The following is a 17,373-nucleotide window of genomic DNA, read 5'->3' on the forward strand; positions in this document are numbered from 1 at the left end:
TCCATTTTCTTTAGTTTTACATTGAAATTTAAGTGTTTAAATTTGGGGGTCTTTTCTATGGCTGCTGACATCCAATAACAGAAGCTAGAAAAGGAGAATGCCCTCTGTTGGTAGAAGAGTGTTGAAATATATACAACTTTTTCCAATCGATATCAATCGGCCTAACATTATCAGCACCAATAGTCATTATTTGCCTGATTATTTGTATCATTTTTTTATTTTTTTTTGCTTTAAAGGTAACTGATAAATTCATTAATAAAGAACGTGCACTACTTTGGCTCTGCTGGGAGTTGTGATTCCCCCTCTAATGCTGTTTTCCCTTCTGCCCACAACCATTTCTGATTGGCTAAACATTGTACGAGTAACATCCAGGTTCATCTTCAGTATATAGTAATGAAGTAGCTGAGTTTTTTGTATGACAGGTGTGCATCCTATCACATGTAACATTAAAGTTACGGACAGTTATGGCTTATTTTGACTGTAAATGCATATCAGTTGGAAATAATTGTTTCTGGCCACATGAACTACTAATAATCATTATAGGTATCAACAATATAGGTATAGGTATCAACCTTAAAAATCTATAAGAGTCAACCACTCATTTTAATTCATGTTTTTTATTGTTTTTATATTAAATTATGGGGTCAAGTTTCATCCCTTACCAACCTTGTGGTTTATTACATTTCTATGTTTAAGATTATACCATAAACAGTTTTATTGAAATAAATCATAGCATTAACATTACATTTGACAAAAAAAATTTTGCATTTCTGATTTTGACTGCAACTGTGGGTTTGTAGTAGCAAAAGTCCTGCACTATGATCCCGTTTTTACAGATGTAATAGTATGCAATAATATCTTTAAATATACTTTTAGGGATACAGTCACAGGATAAAGAATATACAAGCATGGTCAGAAAATCACTTTTAACAGCTCTGCATCTACCACACAAAACTCTCCACAGCACTGCTTTCATGCAAGAAACTAATTTGCAAATATTTTAGCTATTCATCTTTAATTTATGTATTACTATTTGCATTTCCTCAACATATTGACTTTGATAACTGATGCAGCAAACATAAACTTACACCCTGATCGCAAGCGTCCTAAGATGTTCTCCTAACCATGTGTTTGACCAGCAGCTGCACGAGGACGTCCAGCACCAGGGCTGAACCCTCACTAATGCACAAGGCTGATTTAAGCAGTCCAGCACATTTCTGCACTTTTTTCCTGAGCTGCTCTGTGCTTCAGGGGTCAGCAAAGGTAGCCTCTCTCCCCTCTCCAAGTACCTGGAAAGGTTAGCCTGTTCACGCGCACAGAAAAAGACGTGCTTTCAAAGTGTTAATGTGCTGTTTGTTAACAACACAGAAGGAAAGGAGAGGTTGCATGATGTCACACATTTCTTCTGCCTGTAGCTACGGCAACAACAATACACATGCTACCAGGATGAGAGAAAACATTCAGGTAAACTGACAATATCTTCAGCATAGTGTGGCTTTCACTGCCGGTTTTCACTAATTATGGAACCAGATATAAAACCCAGATGAGTCAAAAATATTCTGTTTATTTTCAGTCTAATGGATGTTAGCACTTTTAAGTGTATTTATAGTTTGGCACGCTGTTGTGTAGTAAATACAAATTATATATGTCTCATCAGCTCGTTTGACATATGACCCTTCTAAAAGTGTAATGCTGACACACTGAAACACTGCCGACCACGAGTGCCCTATACACACTCTTCCCAAGTGCTAACCCCTCTTGTCCAGTGGTCTGCAGGCCAGCTGAGCACAACCAGTTAAGATATAATGGTGCTAAAATACACACACACACACAATGCAGCCTGAAATTAACAAAAGCACACACAAAGGTAAGCTTTTTTGTTAATCCAACAGGGAGGGGGTCAATCTCACATGAGGAAATTTCATCCATACAATGCTGTGTTGCAAGACAAACCTGTTAAGCAAGCCGAGTACAGAATTTCACAAGAAAAGAGAGAAAAGCCAAAAAAACGACCTCAAGATTTTCACCCATCAAGGATCGTGTCAATGAGGTTCTTTTAAAGAAAACTAAATATGTTTGGAAATGTGAGCTGAGTGAATGTTTTCAGTGTACAGTGAAAGTGCAGATACAGTACCATGAGAAAAAAGGCTTTCACAAACAACAATGAGGTCAGTAATCTATAGAACGTATCAGCTAACATGAGGCATTTATAAGAGCTGGAGTCACTTTACAAAACTACCAAATATATCCAAAGAATACTGCAAGAAGCACACTGATACTCAGCTTTAGGGGACACCATATTTAAACTCCCTTACCACCATCAGCCCTAGAAAACACAAAAAACAAACAGCAACCTTTTAAAGTGGAGCCGATTCAGAAGCGTTAAAAAAAAAAAAAAAAAAAAAAAAAACGCATTACCCCGAGTGCCCACTGGAGGCTGGTTGCCGAAAGATCCAGAGTCACATTTACAGATCATGTTAAAATGTCAACACTTACAGTGGAAATAAACATGTTTTAAGCATGGCTCAGACATGATTTTTGTCAGAGTAACTCTTGTCATTATGGGGAGTTACAACAGCGCTTTAGGGCTACTCTAAAAAATTCTAATTTTTTAAGACAAAACTTTAATTTTTCAGATTATAAAACTTCAAAATGATGAGAAACCAAACTCAGAATTTCAAGTTTTAAAATTTGTAAATTTAAGAGACAACACTCATAATCTTTAAGTTTAAAAAAGTCCTAAATTTAATATTCTTGAATCCTCAAGGATAAATGTATCTAAATATTAACATTATTCTTTATTTATTTGTATGTTTTACTTCGTTTATATATAAGTCTTTAAACCTGTTGACTTCGGTAGATAGCATATGTGCTTTATTTTCATACAGTGTTATTGAGACATGATGAATGAAGACCAATCTCACGGTGTTTTTCATTTTTTTTGGTGAAAATTTATGAGAACCAAAACTGAGAATTTTCGAGATCATTGCATTGTAAAATTGATCGGGCAGAAAATACTCAAAATATTTGTGGCAAAAGTTATTAAGTAGTGGAAATAATGTTTTCAGTATGACTCAGGTAAAATATATAGTTCACATGTTTCTCATCCACTGCAACTTCATTTTGTCTTTCACTTATTTTGATTTTTAACAATTATGCCACCCAAATTAAGTTTATTTGACTGAATACAAGTAACAAAGACTGAAAGGTGCACTTGGACCCAGAAAGTGCTCTTCCATAGAACTCAGCCCATCATTCTCGCTTTGGTGAAGCTGGTCCCTATTGCAGGAACTCATCTAACTGAGTGGGTAACTTCACCCATGGTGCAATTCTGTGAAATCTATGCAGATTAAGGGTGTTGTTGTATAATTTGAGCACAATGACAAAACTACTTAGAGTGATTGTGTACTGTTTACTTAAAACTATAAATGTGTTTAACATATTTTTAAACAACTTTTTGCATTTCTATCTTACAACGTAAATAAAAAATGCTTATTGTGTGGAAGAAAATCACACTAAATAAAGCTATTTGTCTTCTATTGGTACTGCAGTTGAAACCCCAATCAAATTATTTTTTACTGCACTGTAAAACCGGATTTTGTTTCTAATTAAACTTTTTAGCAATCATTAATTATTCTTTCACACAAATTAGTCGTCTGTATCATTCAGCTGAAGGATGCAATGCAATGATCATGTTAAGCTGAGATAACAGTATGTTTAGTTCTTTAAGAGGGAGGGGCTGTTTCAAAATTTCAAAAAAACATGGGTGAGACTGTCAGTGCATCTGTTGGCACCAGCAGGCAATGCTTCCACCATGATAGTCCACACGTAGCAAAGCCAGTGCTTGGCCTCGCTGTGTCTCCACCCCACCAGGGAGAGAGTAATAAGCGAATTAGATTTTGGGAGTGATCCGGATCACCGCCTGGATCCAGGAATGTTTTTAAAGGATTCTTCACTATTGAGAGATAGGGCTAATGGCGGAGGTCTGCGCTCTCTAAGTGCTTTTCTAGTTTCATATATTTTTATGTAAGTTAAACTTAGCATTGGTATTTCATACAACTTAGACTTCATTTATGTGAACTAATGATTTTTAGTAAAGACTACTAATATATACTTAATATGCCTACTGTATAAAATTAAGGTTCTATGTTAATACAACTTGACCTCTTTAGTATCAGCTTGTGTGAAAACTAAAGTGGTATAAGGTGATCGGTTTACTCGTGCTTATTAGTAATGTCAACTAATTCGGGTTTAGAGTGTGGGACTGAGCGACAAAGAAATACTTATGAATTTAGCCCAGAATCATCACATCATTAGGACATGCAGACTGAAGAGACATTGCTGCAAATGGGGATGGGGATATTCAGAAGAAAGCAACACACTGAGAGCAAGCAGGGGATGGCACTGATCTAACCAGTGTTTTGAGTTTGGGTTCTTGTAATTTAAAAATATATTAAACCTAAAAAATTCTGACTTTAGTGTCTCATACATGTATGCCTTAAACATCTCAAACACCGACTTTTTTCTCAGGAGTGAACTGACCCTCTTTATTTGTGTATTTTTAGGAGTGGCCCAACACCTTCACAGGCGCACACTCTACAGGGGTTAATTTTTTTAAATAACTCATCTGTTTTAGTTTAATAAAGGATAAGATCTATGCATAATTAGGGGCATGGCTGTTATAAGTGCAAGCCATTATGTTGTAGCTGTTTATCAGCAGGCTTAAGACCTGCCTCATCTCCACCTCTTTGTCTGTTTCCAGGCTGACAGAAAATTAGTTTAAGACGGTGTTTCAATGTGGTGGCCGTCACAGATTGGCTTTAAAAGCTCCCTTCACAAACCAAATGGCTAAGGCCACTCAAACTTTCCCACAGTCCATGCTAAAAAGCCACAGACGGAATGCACATGAAGTTATGACAGTCTAAATTTCTATACCTGTTCTCTTTCTTAACGTGTGCAAGGATTTAGAAAGACTTAGCGTGAGATAAAGTATGACCGTTTAAAAAACTTAGTGCACAGAATTTTTTCATTTCATTAGAAAATGTGACTGTAACACAATTAAAGGATGAGGATTATGATGCAGATACCTTTATGTGATCATTTTAATCTAAGAGTGATTGTTGCAGAATATTTCACGCCTGTGTTCTTATGTATGTGGACATCTTTATGCTATGACAGATATCGTGTGAAGGAATGAGGATATGATTCAGATGTACAAAAAAAGTCTGTGTAATGTAAACAGGGAAAGCAAAGTGTGTTGTTTCATTGGATCCGTGCGACAGTCCCAGGTTTGCAGCTGATCTGTGTAAACATGTATGTTTAACATATAGCGTGTTTGTCAGTCTCTCCTGTGTGTGCACAGAGGGACGCTGGCTTATGTACTCTAATAGTCTACAGAGATTTAGACAGGCAGGAATGGGGGATGCAACAACACACTGATAGGGAGCAATATATTGATTCAATGATGTATGACATACACCATCACAAAGGATGCATGATAATATAAGCTTAATATTGTGTAATTATTGATAATGGCAGATATTTGAAAGCCTCTTATAAGAAAAGTCAAAGATTTAAAGAGACAGACCAGGATGTACATCTGAGTTTGTTACAGTGTTAATTTCACTGACAAAAACTATGACTAAAAATGTTAGTCGTCTCTTTTGTTTCTCATTGGAAAGACTAGACTAAGACGAGATAAATCTAGCTCTTTGGAGACTAAAACTGACAAAAAAGTATTTATTTTTTGACACAGAGACTAAAAATGTAATTTTGTTTCCTCAACATATCTGTAGCTTTTCTGCCTCTCTGCTGTAAGAAGCAGGGACCCAGGTTTAGCAGGGTGCACACAACACACAAATAACAATTGGCACCAGATTCAGGCAAAGAGAATAATTGTTTTGACCAAAAGCTCAAGAAGAAAAGAAATCACTAAAATGTGACAGAAACTAATAATCATTTTAACCCCAAGACTAAAACTGAGGCTATAACAGACAAAATAAACACTGGCATGTTAGCTTGACGCTAACACATTATGGAAATTCCCTTCGGTTGGCTAATAGCCTAAGCATAGCCTCATGCTAATTCTAGCTTCACATTGTAAGACTGAGCAGCAAAAAGGTGGAAAAAATAGAATTGTGTTAGCTTAAAAACCCAAAACAGCTGTTTCAGCTCTTTTTCAGGTGACAGAACTCTTTTTTTGTTTTAAACAAATAGTACTTATTCAGTTTAAGTATTTTTTGTCATTGTACTCAAATTATTTGGCTGTCATCCCTTCATCTACACAGTTTACCCTTTTGCACCCTGAGTGAAGCTACCAACTCAGTTAAAGAGGTCCCGCCTCGAGGGCAATGGAATTGTTTAGTGGATGGCAAGTTGATCTTACAGAAACAGCTTTTGGTCCAGTGGGTCACTAATAGTTTTGATTACATGCTGTTTCTAAAGTTAGCCTACCTGAGGTGAAATGGTGACTTTAAAAGTCTTTGACAATACTGTTTACTCAGTGAGTAATACTTAAAGTTTTACTTTGAGTTTTTTGAACATATCAGGGTTTACAGTGCACTAAAAATACTAAATTAGAAGAATTGCACACTCAAAGAAGATGATTTAGCTTAGGCACTAAAATCTCAAATGTACATTTGAATCCCAGTTTGAACACTTAAAATAATTTATTTATTTATTTTAAACTAGTAATGAAAATGTAAAATAATGAATATAACTAGTTTTTCACACTTGAAATAATAAACTTAGCATGAGTATTTATTACTCAAAATATTAAGATTGTGTAATTGCAGCACATTTAAAATAAACCAGTAATGTGAACTCACAACACTCAAGTTTAATTTACTTCTTATTTCTGAGGCAACGAGTTTCCACATTTTCTTTACGTAAGCTCAACTTTTATTTTACAGTGCAGAAACTATCCATTTCCCTTGTCAATACAAGGAAGACTGGTTAATTGATAATTAACATAAAAAATGTTCAGTATAATAGAGTTCTTTAAGTTTAGAGAGGTGAAGTTAGATTCTCAGCTTAAATACCGGTGAGTTTTTCTTCTTCTTCTGTCATTTAATGATGGATGCCAAACAGCATCAAGTTGTGCTATAGCCACCAGGCAGTGCCGCATTAAAACCAGGCACCGAGACTGTTATACTCAGGTAAAATTACAGATACTTCAATTAAAATTGACTTGAGTAGAAGTAAAAGTACTGGTCTATAAATGGACTTAGGTAAAAGTAAAAGGTAAGTCATTTAAATTGTACACAGAGTACAGAGTAGCTATTTTGATACCCTGATGCTTTTACAGTGAAATGTGATCTTTCTTTAATGTGCATAAATAAAGAAAATAAGGATCTCCAACCAGGTTGTCATTTTACAGTGTGTCAAATGTAAAATGCAACAGCTGATTTGGGATGAAATGTGTGACCTTTTTTTTACTGGCAATTTTCTTGTTGTTGGCAGAAAGCTTGGGATTCCTCATTTCAGCTTTATTTCTCCACTAAGTACCTAATGCTATTTCAAATGCAGTGAAGTACAATACTTCCCTCAAAATATACTTAAGTTAAAGTAAAAATAGTAATTTTTAAAAGTACTCAAAAAAGTACAAGTACACAAAAATTCTACTCAATTCCAGTAATTAGAGTAAATTAGTTACTTTTAGACCCTGGTTATAAATGATGGATAAAATATAGTTTTAAGTTAATATAATTGATGCAGGACAAGACAGAATATTTGACAACATTTCCCTTCCCTACTTTCACCTTAGAAGGTGAGCATTAAGTTTGTGTAGTTTTAGGCAGAACTTCGTATTTATTGATATCTTTTAGGGCTGCATGATGTTATCAATATAATATTGTATCAGCAGATAAAGCTGTAAAAGTTTGATATTGGTAACCGCAGATTTGATACATCAGCAGTATATGTAATATATATTGGCCTTTAATATGGGCTAAAAGTACCGCTGTACTATAAGGTATAGGTGACTGCCTTGGACCCACACACTCAAACAGGCACAGCATGAGCCCTGAACATTTTTAATAAAGTCCCAAACCTGAAACAACTACCAGACCGTCTACTTCCCAGTTCCTCTCTCAGCTCTACTTCACTCAGCCTCTCTTTGCACTGGAGACTGTTGGTGTCTTTTACAATAAAAAAGATATGTATATATCCGTATTATTATTGGTGTCCGTTAGGGATGTTAGATTTTTGCCAATATCTGATATTCACAAAATAATTTCAGCTGATACCGATACTGATATTTAAATGTAGTTCAGACCTAAACATTTTGTTTTTAGAACACACAATTTAAAGTTTCAGGATGATCAAATTTCAGTCCTTAAAACACTCTTTAGAGTGTTTGAATGATGATGAATAAAGAAATACTTAAGCTGAAGTAGATCTGTTTGGCAAGCCTAAAACTCCACAAAGTTGGTGCGGCTAATGTTTACAGCTGATAAAGGCAGGTTTTTATAGCAAAAATATCATTATATAAATATAGACAAAAATCTATTCATCTGCCAACACTGATAATTTCCTTTAAGCTTTATTTCTGATACTAACATCATACAGATAATATTGTGCATCCCTAGTTTTGGCGAAATGAGTTTGCAAATATCAGCGGATCAGCAAAAACCCAACACTGTGCACCCCTAACTTATCCTAGCTTTATCACCATTCTTCAAATCTGCTGACATATAAATTGCCTGGAAGTTAAAAGTACAAGCAGATATGTGAAGCAAATCTTTTGTGACTTTGTGACTTCAACCCTAAACACCAAAGATGATTCATCTGTTTCAGCGCTGAATCAAAAACAGAAAAGCATCTTAAAAGCCAGATTCAAACAAATATTTCCAATCAGAAATCTATTCAAAATATAATTTTAGGTAAACCATACATGAGCGTTATTTTTTCATTGGCCATTCTCAGGAGTGGCTGTATCGGGAAACTACGCTGCAGCAACCAGTTGGTGGAGTCTGACTTGTTTTATAGCATTTTATAAGTTGCCACTACATAACATTTTATCACCGACCACATACATTTACCTGATACAAATTTTAAGGTGTGATTTTAAATTTAGGGAGGCAACCACCTGCTCAATTATTTGAGCACTAAATGTAGGTGTACAGACAGAAGAGTTAGCACAGAATCAACTCCACCACAGAGCAGAGTAAAAGCCTGACCACCCATCAGCCCCATTCATATTAATAATCTGGCCTTTAGCCTTTTGCTAATGCATAAGAATTGATGGTCAGTGTGGTTTGTTTGAATGTAGCAGACTTATTTCCTTTGATGGCAATAATCTATAGCTCATAAGCCCTAGATTGCAAACTAATCTCATCAGCTGTTTCTGGTAACATTACTATAAAAATCATGCCACATGTATTTTCAGCCAGCAGTAAATGTGTTACTTCCATGTCGTCGAGCAGAGTGAGACTGAGAGAAAAAGGAAGGTTTCATTCAAATCTTTGCCTCAGTTTTGTGCAACAGGAGGTTTGATGTTAAACAAATTGAAAATGATACCTTTAATGACTAGCTCCTGTTACCTGCACGAGTCTTTGTTTGCCTGTGTGACCTGCCCAGGGTGTTGCCCTGCCTTCCTCTCAATGCATGTTGGGATATGCCAAACTGACCCTAAAACTGAGTAAAACAAAGAATGACAGAACGGATGGATGAGCGTTTGGATACCAGCCAGGAGGATTTTGGCTGAAACGTCTTTTATGAGTGGAAATAAAAAATGAAATCAGGTTTGTTAAGGTTAATGTTAGTTTACCTGACACAAGGTATTTTATTCTAAGTTTCTAAACAAAAAGATCCAGCGCTGTAGAAACAGAAAATTATCGCCCATCCTTCCCACTCTAACACATGGACTGCATCTTTTTCTGAAAATGCAACACAGGTGTTATAAAGAGGAGTTGATGCCTTCAGGAAGATCACACCGCTTTCTAATTAATCACCAATAAATGTCAATGCTATTGTCAGACGAGCCTGGCTACTTTGATAAAACTGACAATTTGTGTAAAGTTGAACAGGTTATGCATGCTTTTCCTTTGTCACGTGGACCAACTGTCGTAAACCAGCCCCCCCGAGAAGATAAAACATTTATTTCCTGCATGATAAAACAATAAGCTCCTTGGCAAATTAATAATGATTTTCAGCGTCTTGAAGGAGTCTATTTTGAAATCTGTCTTTATCAAGGTCATCTTCAGGGCAATAAACAATGTCGACAGTTTCAGAGCAAATATTCCTTTCATTCTCACAATAAAAATGAAAATTTAAAAAGAAAATTCTTTTTAGAAGAATTTACTTCAAACCATGAAATGTCTGACAGTTATTTCCAAAAGCAGAATTTCAAAAAAACACATGACTTACTTTATACAAAAGGACAGAAAAATACAGTTTTAGGCTCTTTTAAGGAACTTTAAGGTTCCAACAGTGTTAATTTTGTGATGAAACCCCCGACACAAATACTATTGTGTAAATAATTCCCTCTAAGTTCACTCTTTGCTCAGTGCATACCGATGTACCTTGAGTAAGACTGCACAGCCCTAACATTTTGGCTGCTTTGAGTGCTGTTTACTGGCACAAGGCTTAAAAACTCTTCCTGAAGCCAGAGTAGAAGCAGAGGAAACACAGAACTCATTCTTTGTTAAAAAGTTTCAAAAGTTACAGAACACTCTGTGAGTTTATTTTCATTTTCTTAAACCCTCTTCAGATAGTTTTCCCCTTCAGCGAGGCAGTGATCTCACCATGACTTGTAGAAAACCATATGAGCGGCGGGGTGAACTGAGGACACACATGCACCTTGGCAAACGTACAACTTCGCTATTAGAATCCAGGATACATTTTTCAGATCAGTTGAATGCCTGGGCCTGCCGTGTGTGTTTAGAAAGGGAATACAAATTCACTTTAAATCCTTCTTTATGTCATTTTAGACACATTTAGGATTTTAGCAAACTTTAGCTCAACAAGTTTAAATTTAAACCTTACAGGCAAAAACCATCTGAACGTGACATGAAGTGACTTGTTGACTCATATTCAGCTCTTAAAGTTGAAAAAAATTCACAAGTTGATATAAGAAGCTTTAAAAGCAACAAAAAATAGAGAAACAAAGAGTCTGCTAGTCATTCATGCACAGTCATACACTGTCTGTCAACAACATACATAGAGAGATATTAAAAACCATGTGGCATTTATAATTTAATGTCTTCTTGATGATAAAATGCTATAAAATGGTGTAATAAAGATATTGTACATTGTTGTTTGAGTAAACAAATGCAACAGGCTTATCCTGGGACAAGCATCCATAAGGGACGATCTATTTATATTTACTTAATACTTAAAATCATCAACAGATATTTTCTGAGATAGTCTCTAATATGAAACTAAAGCAGAGGCTAAACATAAACTCGTCTTAATAAGACGTTTATAAGGTTTTCATCCAGACAAAAGCTCCGTGACAACAGCATTCGCAAATACTTATTCAGTCTCAATGTGTGCTTTCATTACGCATTCCTGTGATACTCGCAGGGAGGGGAGATTTCCAAAACAGAAGTCGTCTTAAAGCTGAATAACATGCCTTAAAGTTTGCCACTTCTCACCATCTCACACAGGCTTTAAGACAAAGTTTATTGGAGTTATTTTTATGACCAGTCTGCTGTATCATGAGTGCCAAATTACTACAAAAAAAAAAAAAAAAAGACGAAGGGGGAGAGTTTTTAAAAATTCCTGCTCGATGAATTGAAAAATTGAGCCAGTCTACACAAATGAGAAGAAAAGCTGTTGTGGAAGTCTTTGTTAAGCGTTATGGATGCAGAATATTCATCTGACTGGTTGCAATAATACACTCTTAAATGATCAGCTCCTTAATAAACAGGCCACATTTCTCCTCGCCTTACACAAGGCATATTATTTCCCATCCTTGTCTTATAGCTGGAGGGAAATCACCATAACTCATCATTACAGCATTTATATATTGAATAATGCAGCTAAAGGGGAAATTCGCTCATGAATTACAAAGGAAACTTGTACGTCTCCTCAATAGGTCTCACAATTGTGTTATTAGTATTTTCGAGAATTAAAAAAATAATAATGCATCATGTGAAGAGAAGCATGTTATGTGTGAAAAAGGTGCTTTGTGGGAAGGAGGATGCAAGCCAGTTAGCCAGGAGGCAGCTAGCCTGCCAATTATTTCTTTTTGCAGAAAAATTCTTGTTGGCTAACAAATCACCAAGGTGGCAAGTACTCTTTAATTTATTTCATTTTTATTCTAATGAATAGAAAAGTGTGTCAGTTGAATTTTAAATATTGGGAGACTTTTGTAAAGATTTAGAGGTATCAGTTTTTTAAGGTTGCCATGGTAACTGAGGACTCAAAAGCAGGATTAAAGGTGCAATCCGTGTAAAAGGGCCGTCCATGCAGAAGAAAGGCAGGTAGGAAACTTTGGAAACAAATCTTTAAGCTGGAAATGTAAAAAGGCTTAAAAAGCCATCATGTTGTTAATTATCACTCAGCATGAAGTTTGACAGAATATTGTGACATCAAATGTCAGTTTGATGGGAATATTCTTGTAAATGCAGGAAAAAAAATAATGCTAAAAAATAATAATAAAATGAAGGATAATTATGAAGGGAGGGTAAAGTCTACAGAGCGTGTGAGACAAAAAGGCCAAGCAGTTAACAAGCAATGTGACATTCTGGATGCAATCCACAAAGTGGCTCGTTATATCGATGGATCTCTACTGCACTCCCAAAATGGCTGCCAAATATGTTCAACTGGGGTAGAAAAAGTGCCAGGATGGACTCAAGTGCATCTTTTTAAAGTTGTTTGACACACAAATGTGAACTAGCCTATGTGGAGTTAAAAATCTGTCATGTTTTATTTCACTTCGTCTGAGGAGATCCACAAGTGCATGCTGGAATTTACAGATTTTTATTTCTATACTTAAAGTGCATGATCAAACTTGCAATAAATGTTATAATTTTAAATTATGATCATGAAACAAAATGTAATTAAATTCTGACAAACTGTAAACACAATAAAATAAAGGAAGAGTGCATGTATGAGAGTATGCTCTTTCCCTATTCTCCCGTCCCTTACTCGGCTGTCCAATAAAACCACTAAAGCCTTGAAATCTTTTCAAGAGAGTTCTGTTGAAGCAACAGAATGGAGTTATATTTATAAATTTAATAATGTAGGTTATGGGGCAGCAGGGTGACCTGGTTAAAACCTGGTGAACATGGCAGGATGGTGTGGGAATAACAACAACCAGAAACGTGGCGTTGCGGAGGCTTCACAGAGATCTCTCTATCTTGCCTATTTGGGCAACAGAGCCTTTACTGCGCTTAAAAAAATTATTTGGAAAACTGACCTGCCATCTGTGTGCATGTACTGTACAAGATGATTGTGTTTTTTTCTCCTTTTTTTTTGGTTACATGTCCCTTCCAAAGAGGCACTCATTAAACTAGTGCAGCAGGGTATTCTTATACTTTTACCCAGGTGGGAGAAAGGTGCGAAAGAAAGAGTGACTAAATCAGCTGGAAAACATTTAGAAATTAAATGCTACAGACTCATTTTGTCACTTTGGTGGTCAATAATAAATTGTGAAGATGGGGGGGTGAAGCTGCTGCAGAGGACGAGTGAAGGATGGTGAAGCCAGAAGAAAATTGGGATTGATTGCTGAGTGTGGATTAAGTGAACACCTCACACCCCCCTCTGCCTTCATCTGAGAAGGTCTGCAGTTTATCTACTGGGTCTCCTTCATATAATAATGAGTTCCTTGGTCTGCAGACATGCTCTTAAATATTCATTAGTCATGGGTTGGTTTTAACCGTGACACAGAAAGCGGGCAAATGGCGATGGCTGGAACACAGTGAATATTAATGCACATGTGGAATATATTCATATAAATTCTCATTAAGTGAGATGAAACTGGGCACCTGATACTCTGCACTACAAACACTCCCATGGCATATAATGGCTGTCTCTCACTCAGCAGCTCCTGTACACCTCTGTGCTGATAAAACGAGAGTTTTTGACATCAAGCCGTGCTGAGAGCTCACTCACACACAAGACAAGTACCCTCCAATTCATCAAACAATAAAATGTCCAAAAATACAGGTATTAAACTGGTGTGGAGTTTTCTTTTCACATGAAGGGCATTCCATCCAGGCTTTGTGACAACATCATTTACACTTTACTCACCCACATGCAGCCTGTCAATCAATATGCTCCACTTCATAGCACACATTTATGATCATGCACAGCTAAAATCAAAGTGAAATGTTGCATTTGTGCAGCACAGCGCTCAGCCTCTCTGCTCTCCAAAATGTGTCCATTCAGAAAACAAATCATCCAGTGCATCCGCCAATTACATAACCGAGCCTATAGGATCGCAGCGCATTTACGTTGTGGAAGCTGAATGAAGGCGGAGGAGGAGAGAGAGTGATCACAACAAAAGTGTAAAATGATGAAGACACGATTATGGGGTTAAACGCTACACATACAAACACAAACACGTACGCACAGGTGCACATCCACAGACCGTTTGTGCGCCGGACGCAGCGCTGCGCTCTCATGCAGCCTCCCCTGTGCCAAAGCTCGGACCGGCCTTCTTGTTTGTGTCTCCTCGCGGACCAGCTACAACCTCTGACATGAGTAATGTGTTGACGCACAGCTCTATACCTGCGCACAACTTCTGGGCTACAGGCGAGTCTGTGGTCATTAATCAGAGCGTGCTGTTTGGTGAAGGGAACAAAAAAAAAAAAAAAACTACCAGCGGCGCGTCTTATGGCCACGAGAACACGATGTATCCCTCTCTTATTCTGACAAAGCCAAGCGCTTTGGGACAACATCTGTTTGCCACACACATGCACGTACGCTCTCTGTCTCTGTCCCTTTCTCGGTCCGTCACAGACACACGCACGCGCGCAAGGACAAATGAAGCCCTACAGAACAAAACTGACATGTTGCTCCGGCTCAACTCCCCATGGCCCTCTCGGAGAATTTCGGACACGCATTTCTCGGTTTATTTTTTACAAAACGTGGCGGAAAAATGCGCATTTTTAAACTTTATTTAACAAATGAAGTCCCATTTCATGAAGGGGAGCTAAAGAATCACGAGTTACCCATGAATATTTTGCAACAAAACGTCTCAAAAGGCACGTAGGAAGCGTCTCTTGCAACTTTAATCACACCAGAACATGGCCCCATATCTAGGCCAGCCTTTCCCAAAAAAAAACACATCCTCTCATCGCAAACATTTTCACACACTGAGCTACGACTTAAAGCGGATTGCGACGGTTTAAAGTGATCATTCTTTTTTTTTTTTTTTTTTTTTTTTGGAGAAACATGGCACACACACAAAAAAAATCCAGAGCAGAGTCCCACTGGATCTGGTACTGATTTCTCTTTTTAGAAACTGCCGTATTGTTTTACCTCAACAAAGAATATCAAGCATCCTGCCTGAGCACAATGTAACCCTATCTGATAAATGCCACGCCGTATTGATATTAATTCATAAAAAATGTAGGCTAGACATCTGTCTGAGTAGAAGCGCGGTATGAGCCGCTGCTCTAGCCAAATGGTCAATTTTCAAACATGGAAACCACCTCTGAAACAACTTCTACAAACTGCTGCGCATTTAAGAAATTACTGCTTTGACTAAGAGTGTGTAGTTGTGGTTAATTTTAGCGAGGAAACGCGTTTCCTCTGATTCAAACAACTGACCTAAAAGCCAAATGCGCACGTCGGCTGCCACAGTTGTTCCGGGCTCTCAATGTGTAAAATGTGAAGCAGCAGCAGCAGCAGCAGCAGCCTGCGAGCATCGCTGATTGAGAGAAACAGACCTGAGAGTTACACACTTTGACCATAGTATTGTTCTCAAGTGTCCCCAGGCCGGCTCACGGGCAAATCCGAAAGTGAAGGGGTAAAGGTAAAGGGGCATGTTGAGAATAATGACAGATGGGAAACTTGCGTCATGGCAGGGGCAGGCAGCGCGTTGTTGTAGCCGAGTAAATGGACAACAAAAACCCCTGGCAGCCAAAAAAAACTGAGCCCCTCTATGAGGGACATCTCATCTGGTACGCTGGCGTCATATTTATCCAATGTCTGCAAAAGACTGAAGTTTCCGATCATGTAGAGCGTGATATTTGGTGGATAAAGCCAGCCACAACTACAGGGAAGTCAAAGCTATTTCATGCATATCAAGCAAAAGTCAAAGCGCATGTTTTGGTAGCTCGTTGTGAGAAATTTCTCTGATTTCTCCCCTTTAATATAAGCCTTATAAATATAGTAAAGACCCATCCCCTTTCCTACTTTTCTCAATTTCTTACCTGCACTTCGAAGCTTGTCAAAAGTGGCCGACAGCGTTTCCACGGCGCCCCTTATTTTCCCCCGACGAAGCGCGTACAGTTTTATTTTTTTAATATGTTCCTTTACTTTGTTTCATTTCTCACTTCCATCTTCTTTTCATCTCATCAATAAACACACGCTGCAGCCTACCTTCATAGAGCAGCTCGGTTCAAGTGTGCCCTCCCATTTTTTAACTATACATCGAGTACTTTGAGGGGTGGTGGTGGCGGAGGGGGGGGGGGCAAGCAGGCACGCCTTTTCACTTAAAGCTGCTATTGGAAGAACAGGGCACTGTCTTGGGTTGGATCAGAAATCCGTCAACATTATGGTGCCCCAATCGCAGGGCGCACGGTGGGGCGGTGAATCCGGCTCCATTATGGCTCTGTGGAAGTGGTGGGAGTTATAGTAATAGTAGTTGTTGTAGTAGTAGTGTTCCTCCTACTCGAGGTGTTGGAAGTTTGCTCCTGCCTCAGTAGCAATACAGAAAATTCAAAAAAGAGAGGAAGTCATGGTGCGTGAGGAAACCTGGAGAGGATGAGCTTTTAACAGGTTCACTGTGATGTTGCACAGCAGCAGGATCGTCCACTTTACCCAGAAATCCCACTTGTTCATTTAAATTCTATACAGTTTTAGAACTGGGCAGGCTCAAGTATCTGCTGTTCAAAGTATCAGCGTTCACAATTGTGAATGAACTCACATTTATCCCCAGTCTGGATCAAAAGGACGGGGGAATTGTCAGTTATATGTCCATCATGCGTCTGAACTTTGCATTGGACGCCTCCTCTGCCTGTACACAGAGCCAGCTGCGCCGCGCTCTCTCATTGGACAGCAGCGCTGTCAATCATCAGCGGCACCAACAAGCTAGATTGTCTGCCATGTCTTCTACTTTCTACGCATTTCTATTTTCTCATTTATTTATTTTTTAACGTCCCGAGCTGACCTCGAGGTAGCGAGCGGGGGAAAAAATTCGTGTCGGTTCAGCCGGCCAATCAGATTTGGTAGAGCTTTTGCTTTTTTCTCTTGTTG

The 17,373-nt window shown here is 37.8% G+C and overlaps 1 protein-coding gene across 3 annotated transcripts in view; it reads right to left on the reverse strand.

The window, feature by feature from the left end:
- zbtb20 (zinc finger and BTB domain containing 20) overlaps positions 1-16,574 on the reverse strand; it is a 41,545-nt gene extending 24,971 nt beyond the window's left edge. For 2 of the 3 annotated variants that reach the window (XM_041801297.1, XM_041801296.1), the window contains exon 1: positions 16,329-16,574. The gene's annotated coding sequence lies outside the window, so the exon portion shown is untranslated. Of the gene's footprint in view, positions 1-2,315; positions 2,327-16,328 lie in introns of all 3 variants that reach the window. The other variant, XM_041801298.1, reaches the window with a different exon arrangement.
- Positions 16,575-17,373: the final 799 nt, after the last annotated feature.

This window comes from Cheilinus undulatus, linkage group 12, assembly GCF_018320785.1.
Source record: "Cheilinus undulatus linkage group 12, ASM1832078v1, whole genome shotgun sequence".
NCBI lineage: Eukaryota > Metazoa > Chordata > Actinopteri > Labriformes > Labridae > Cheilinus > Cheilinus undulatus.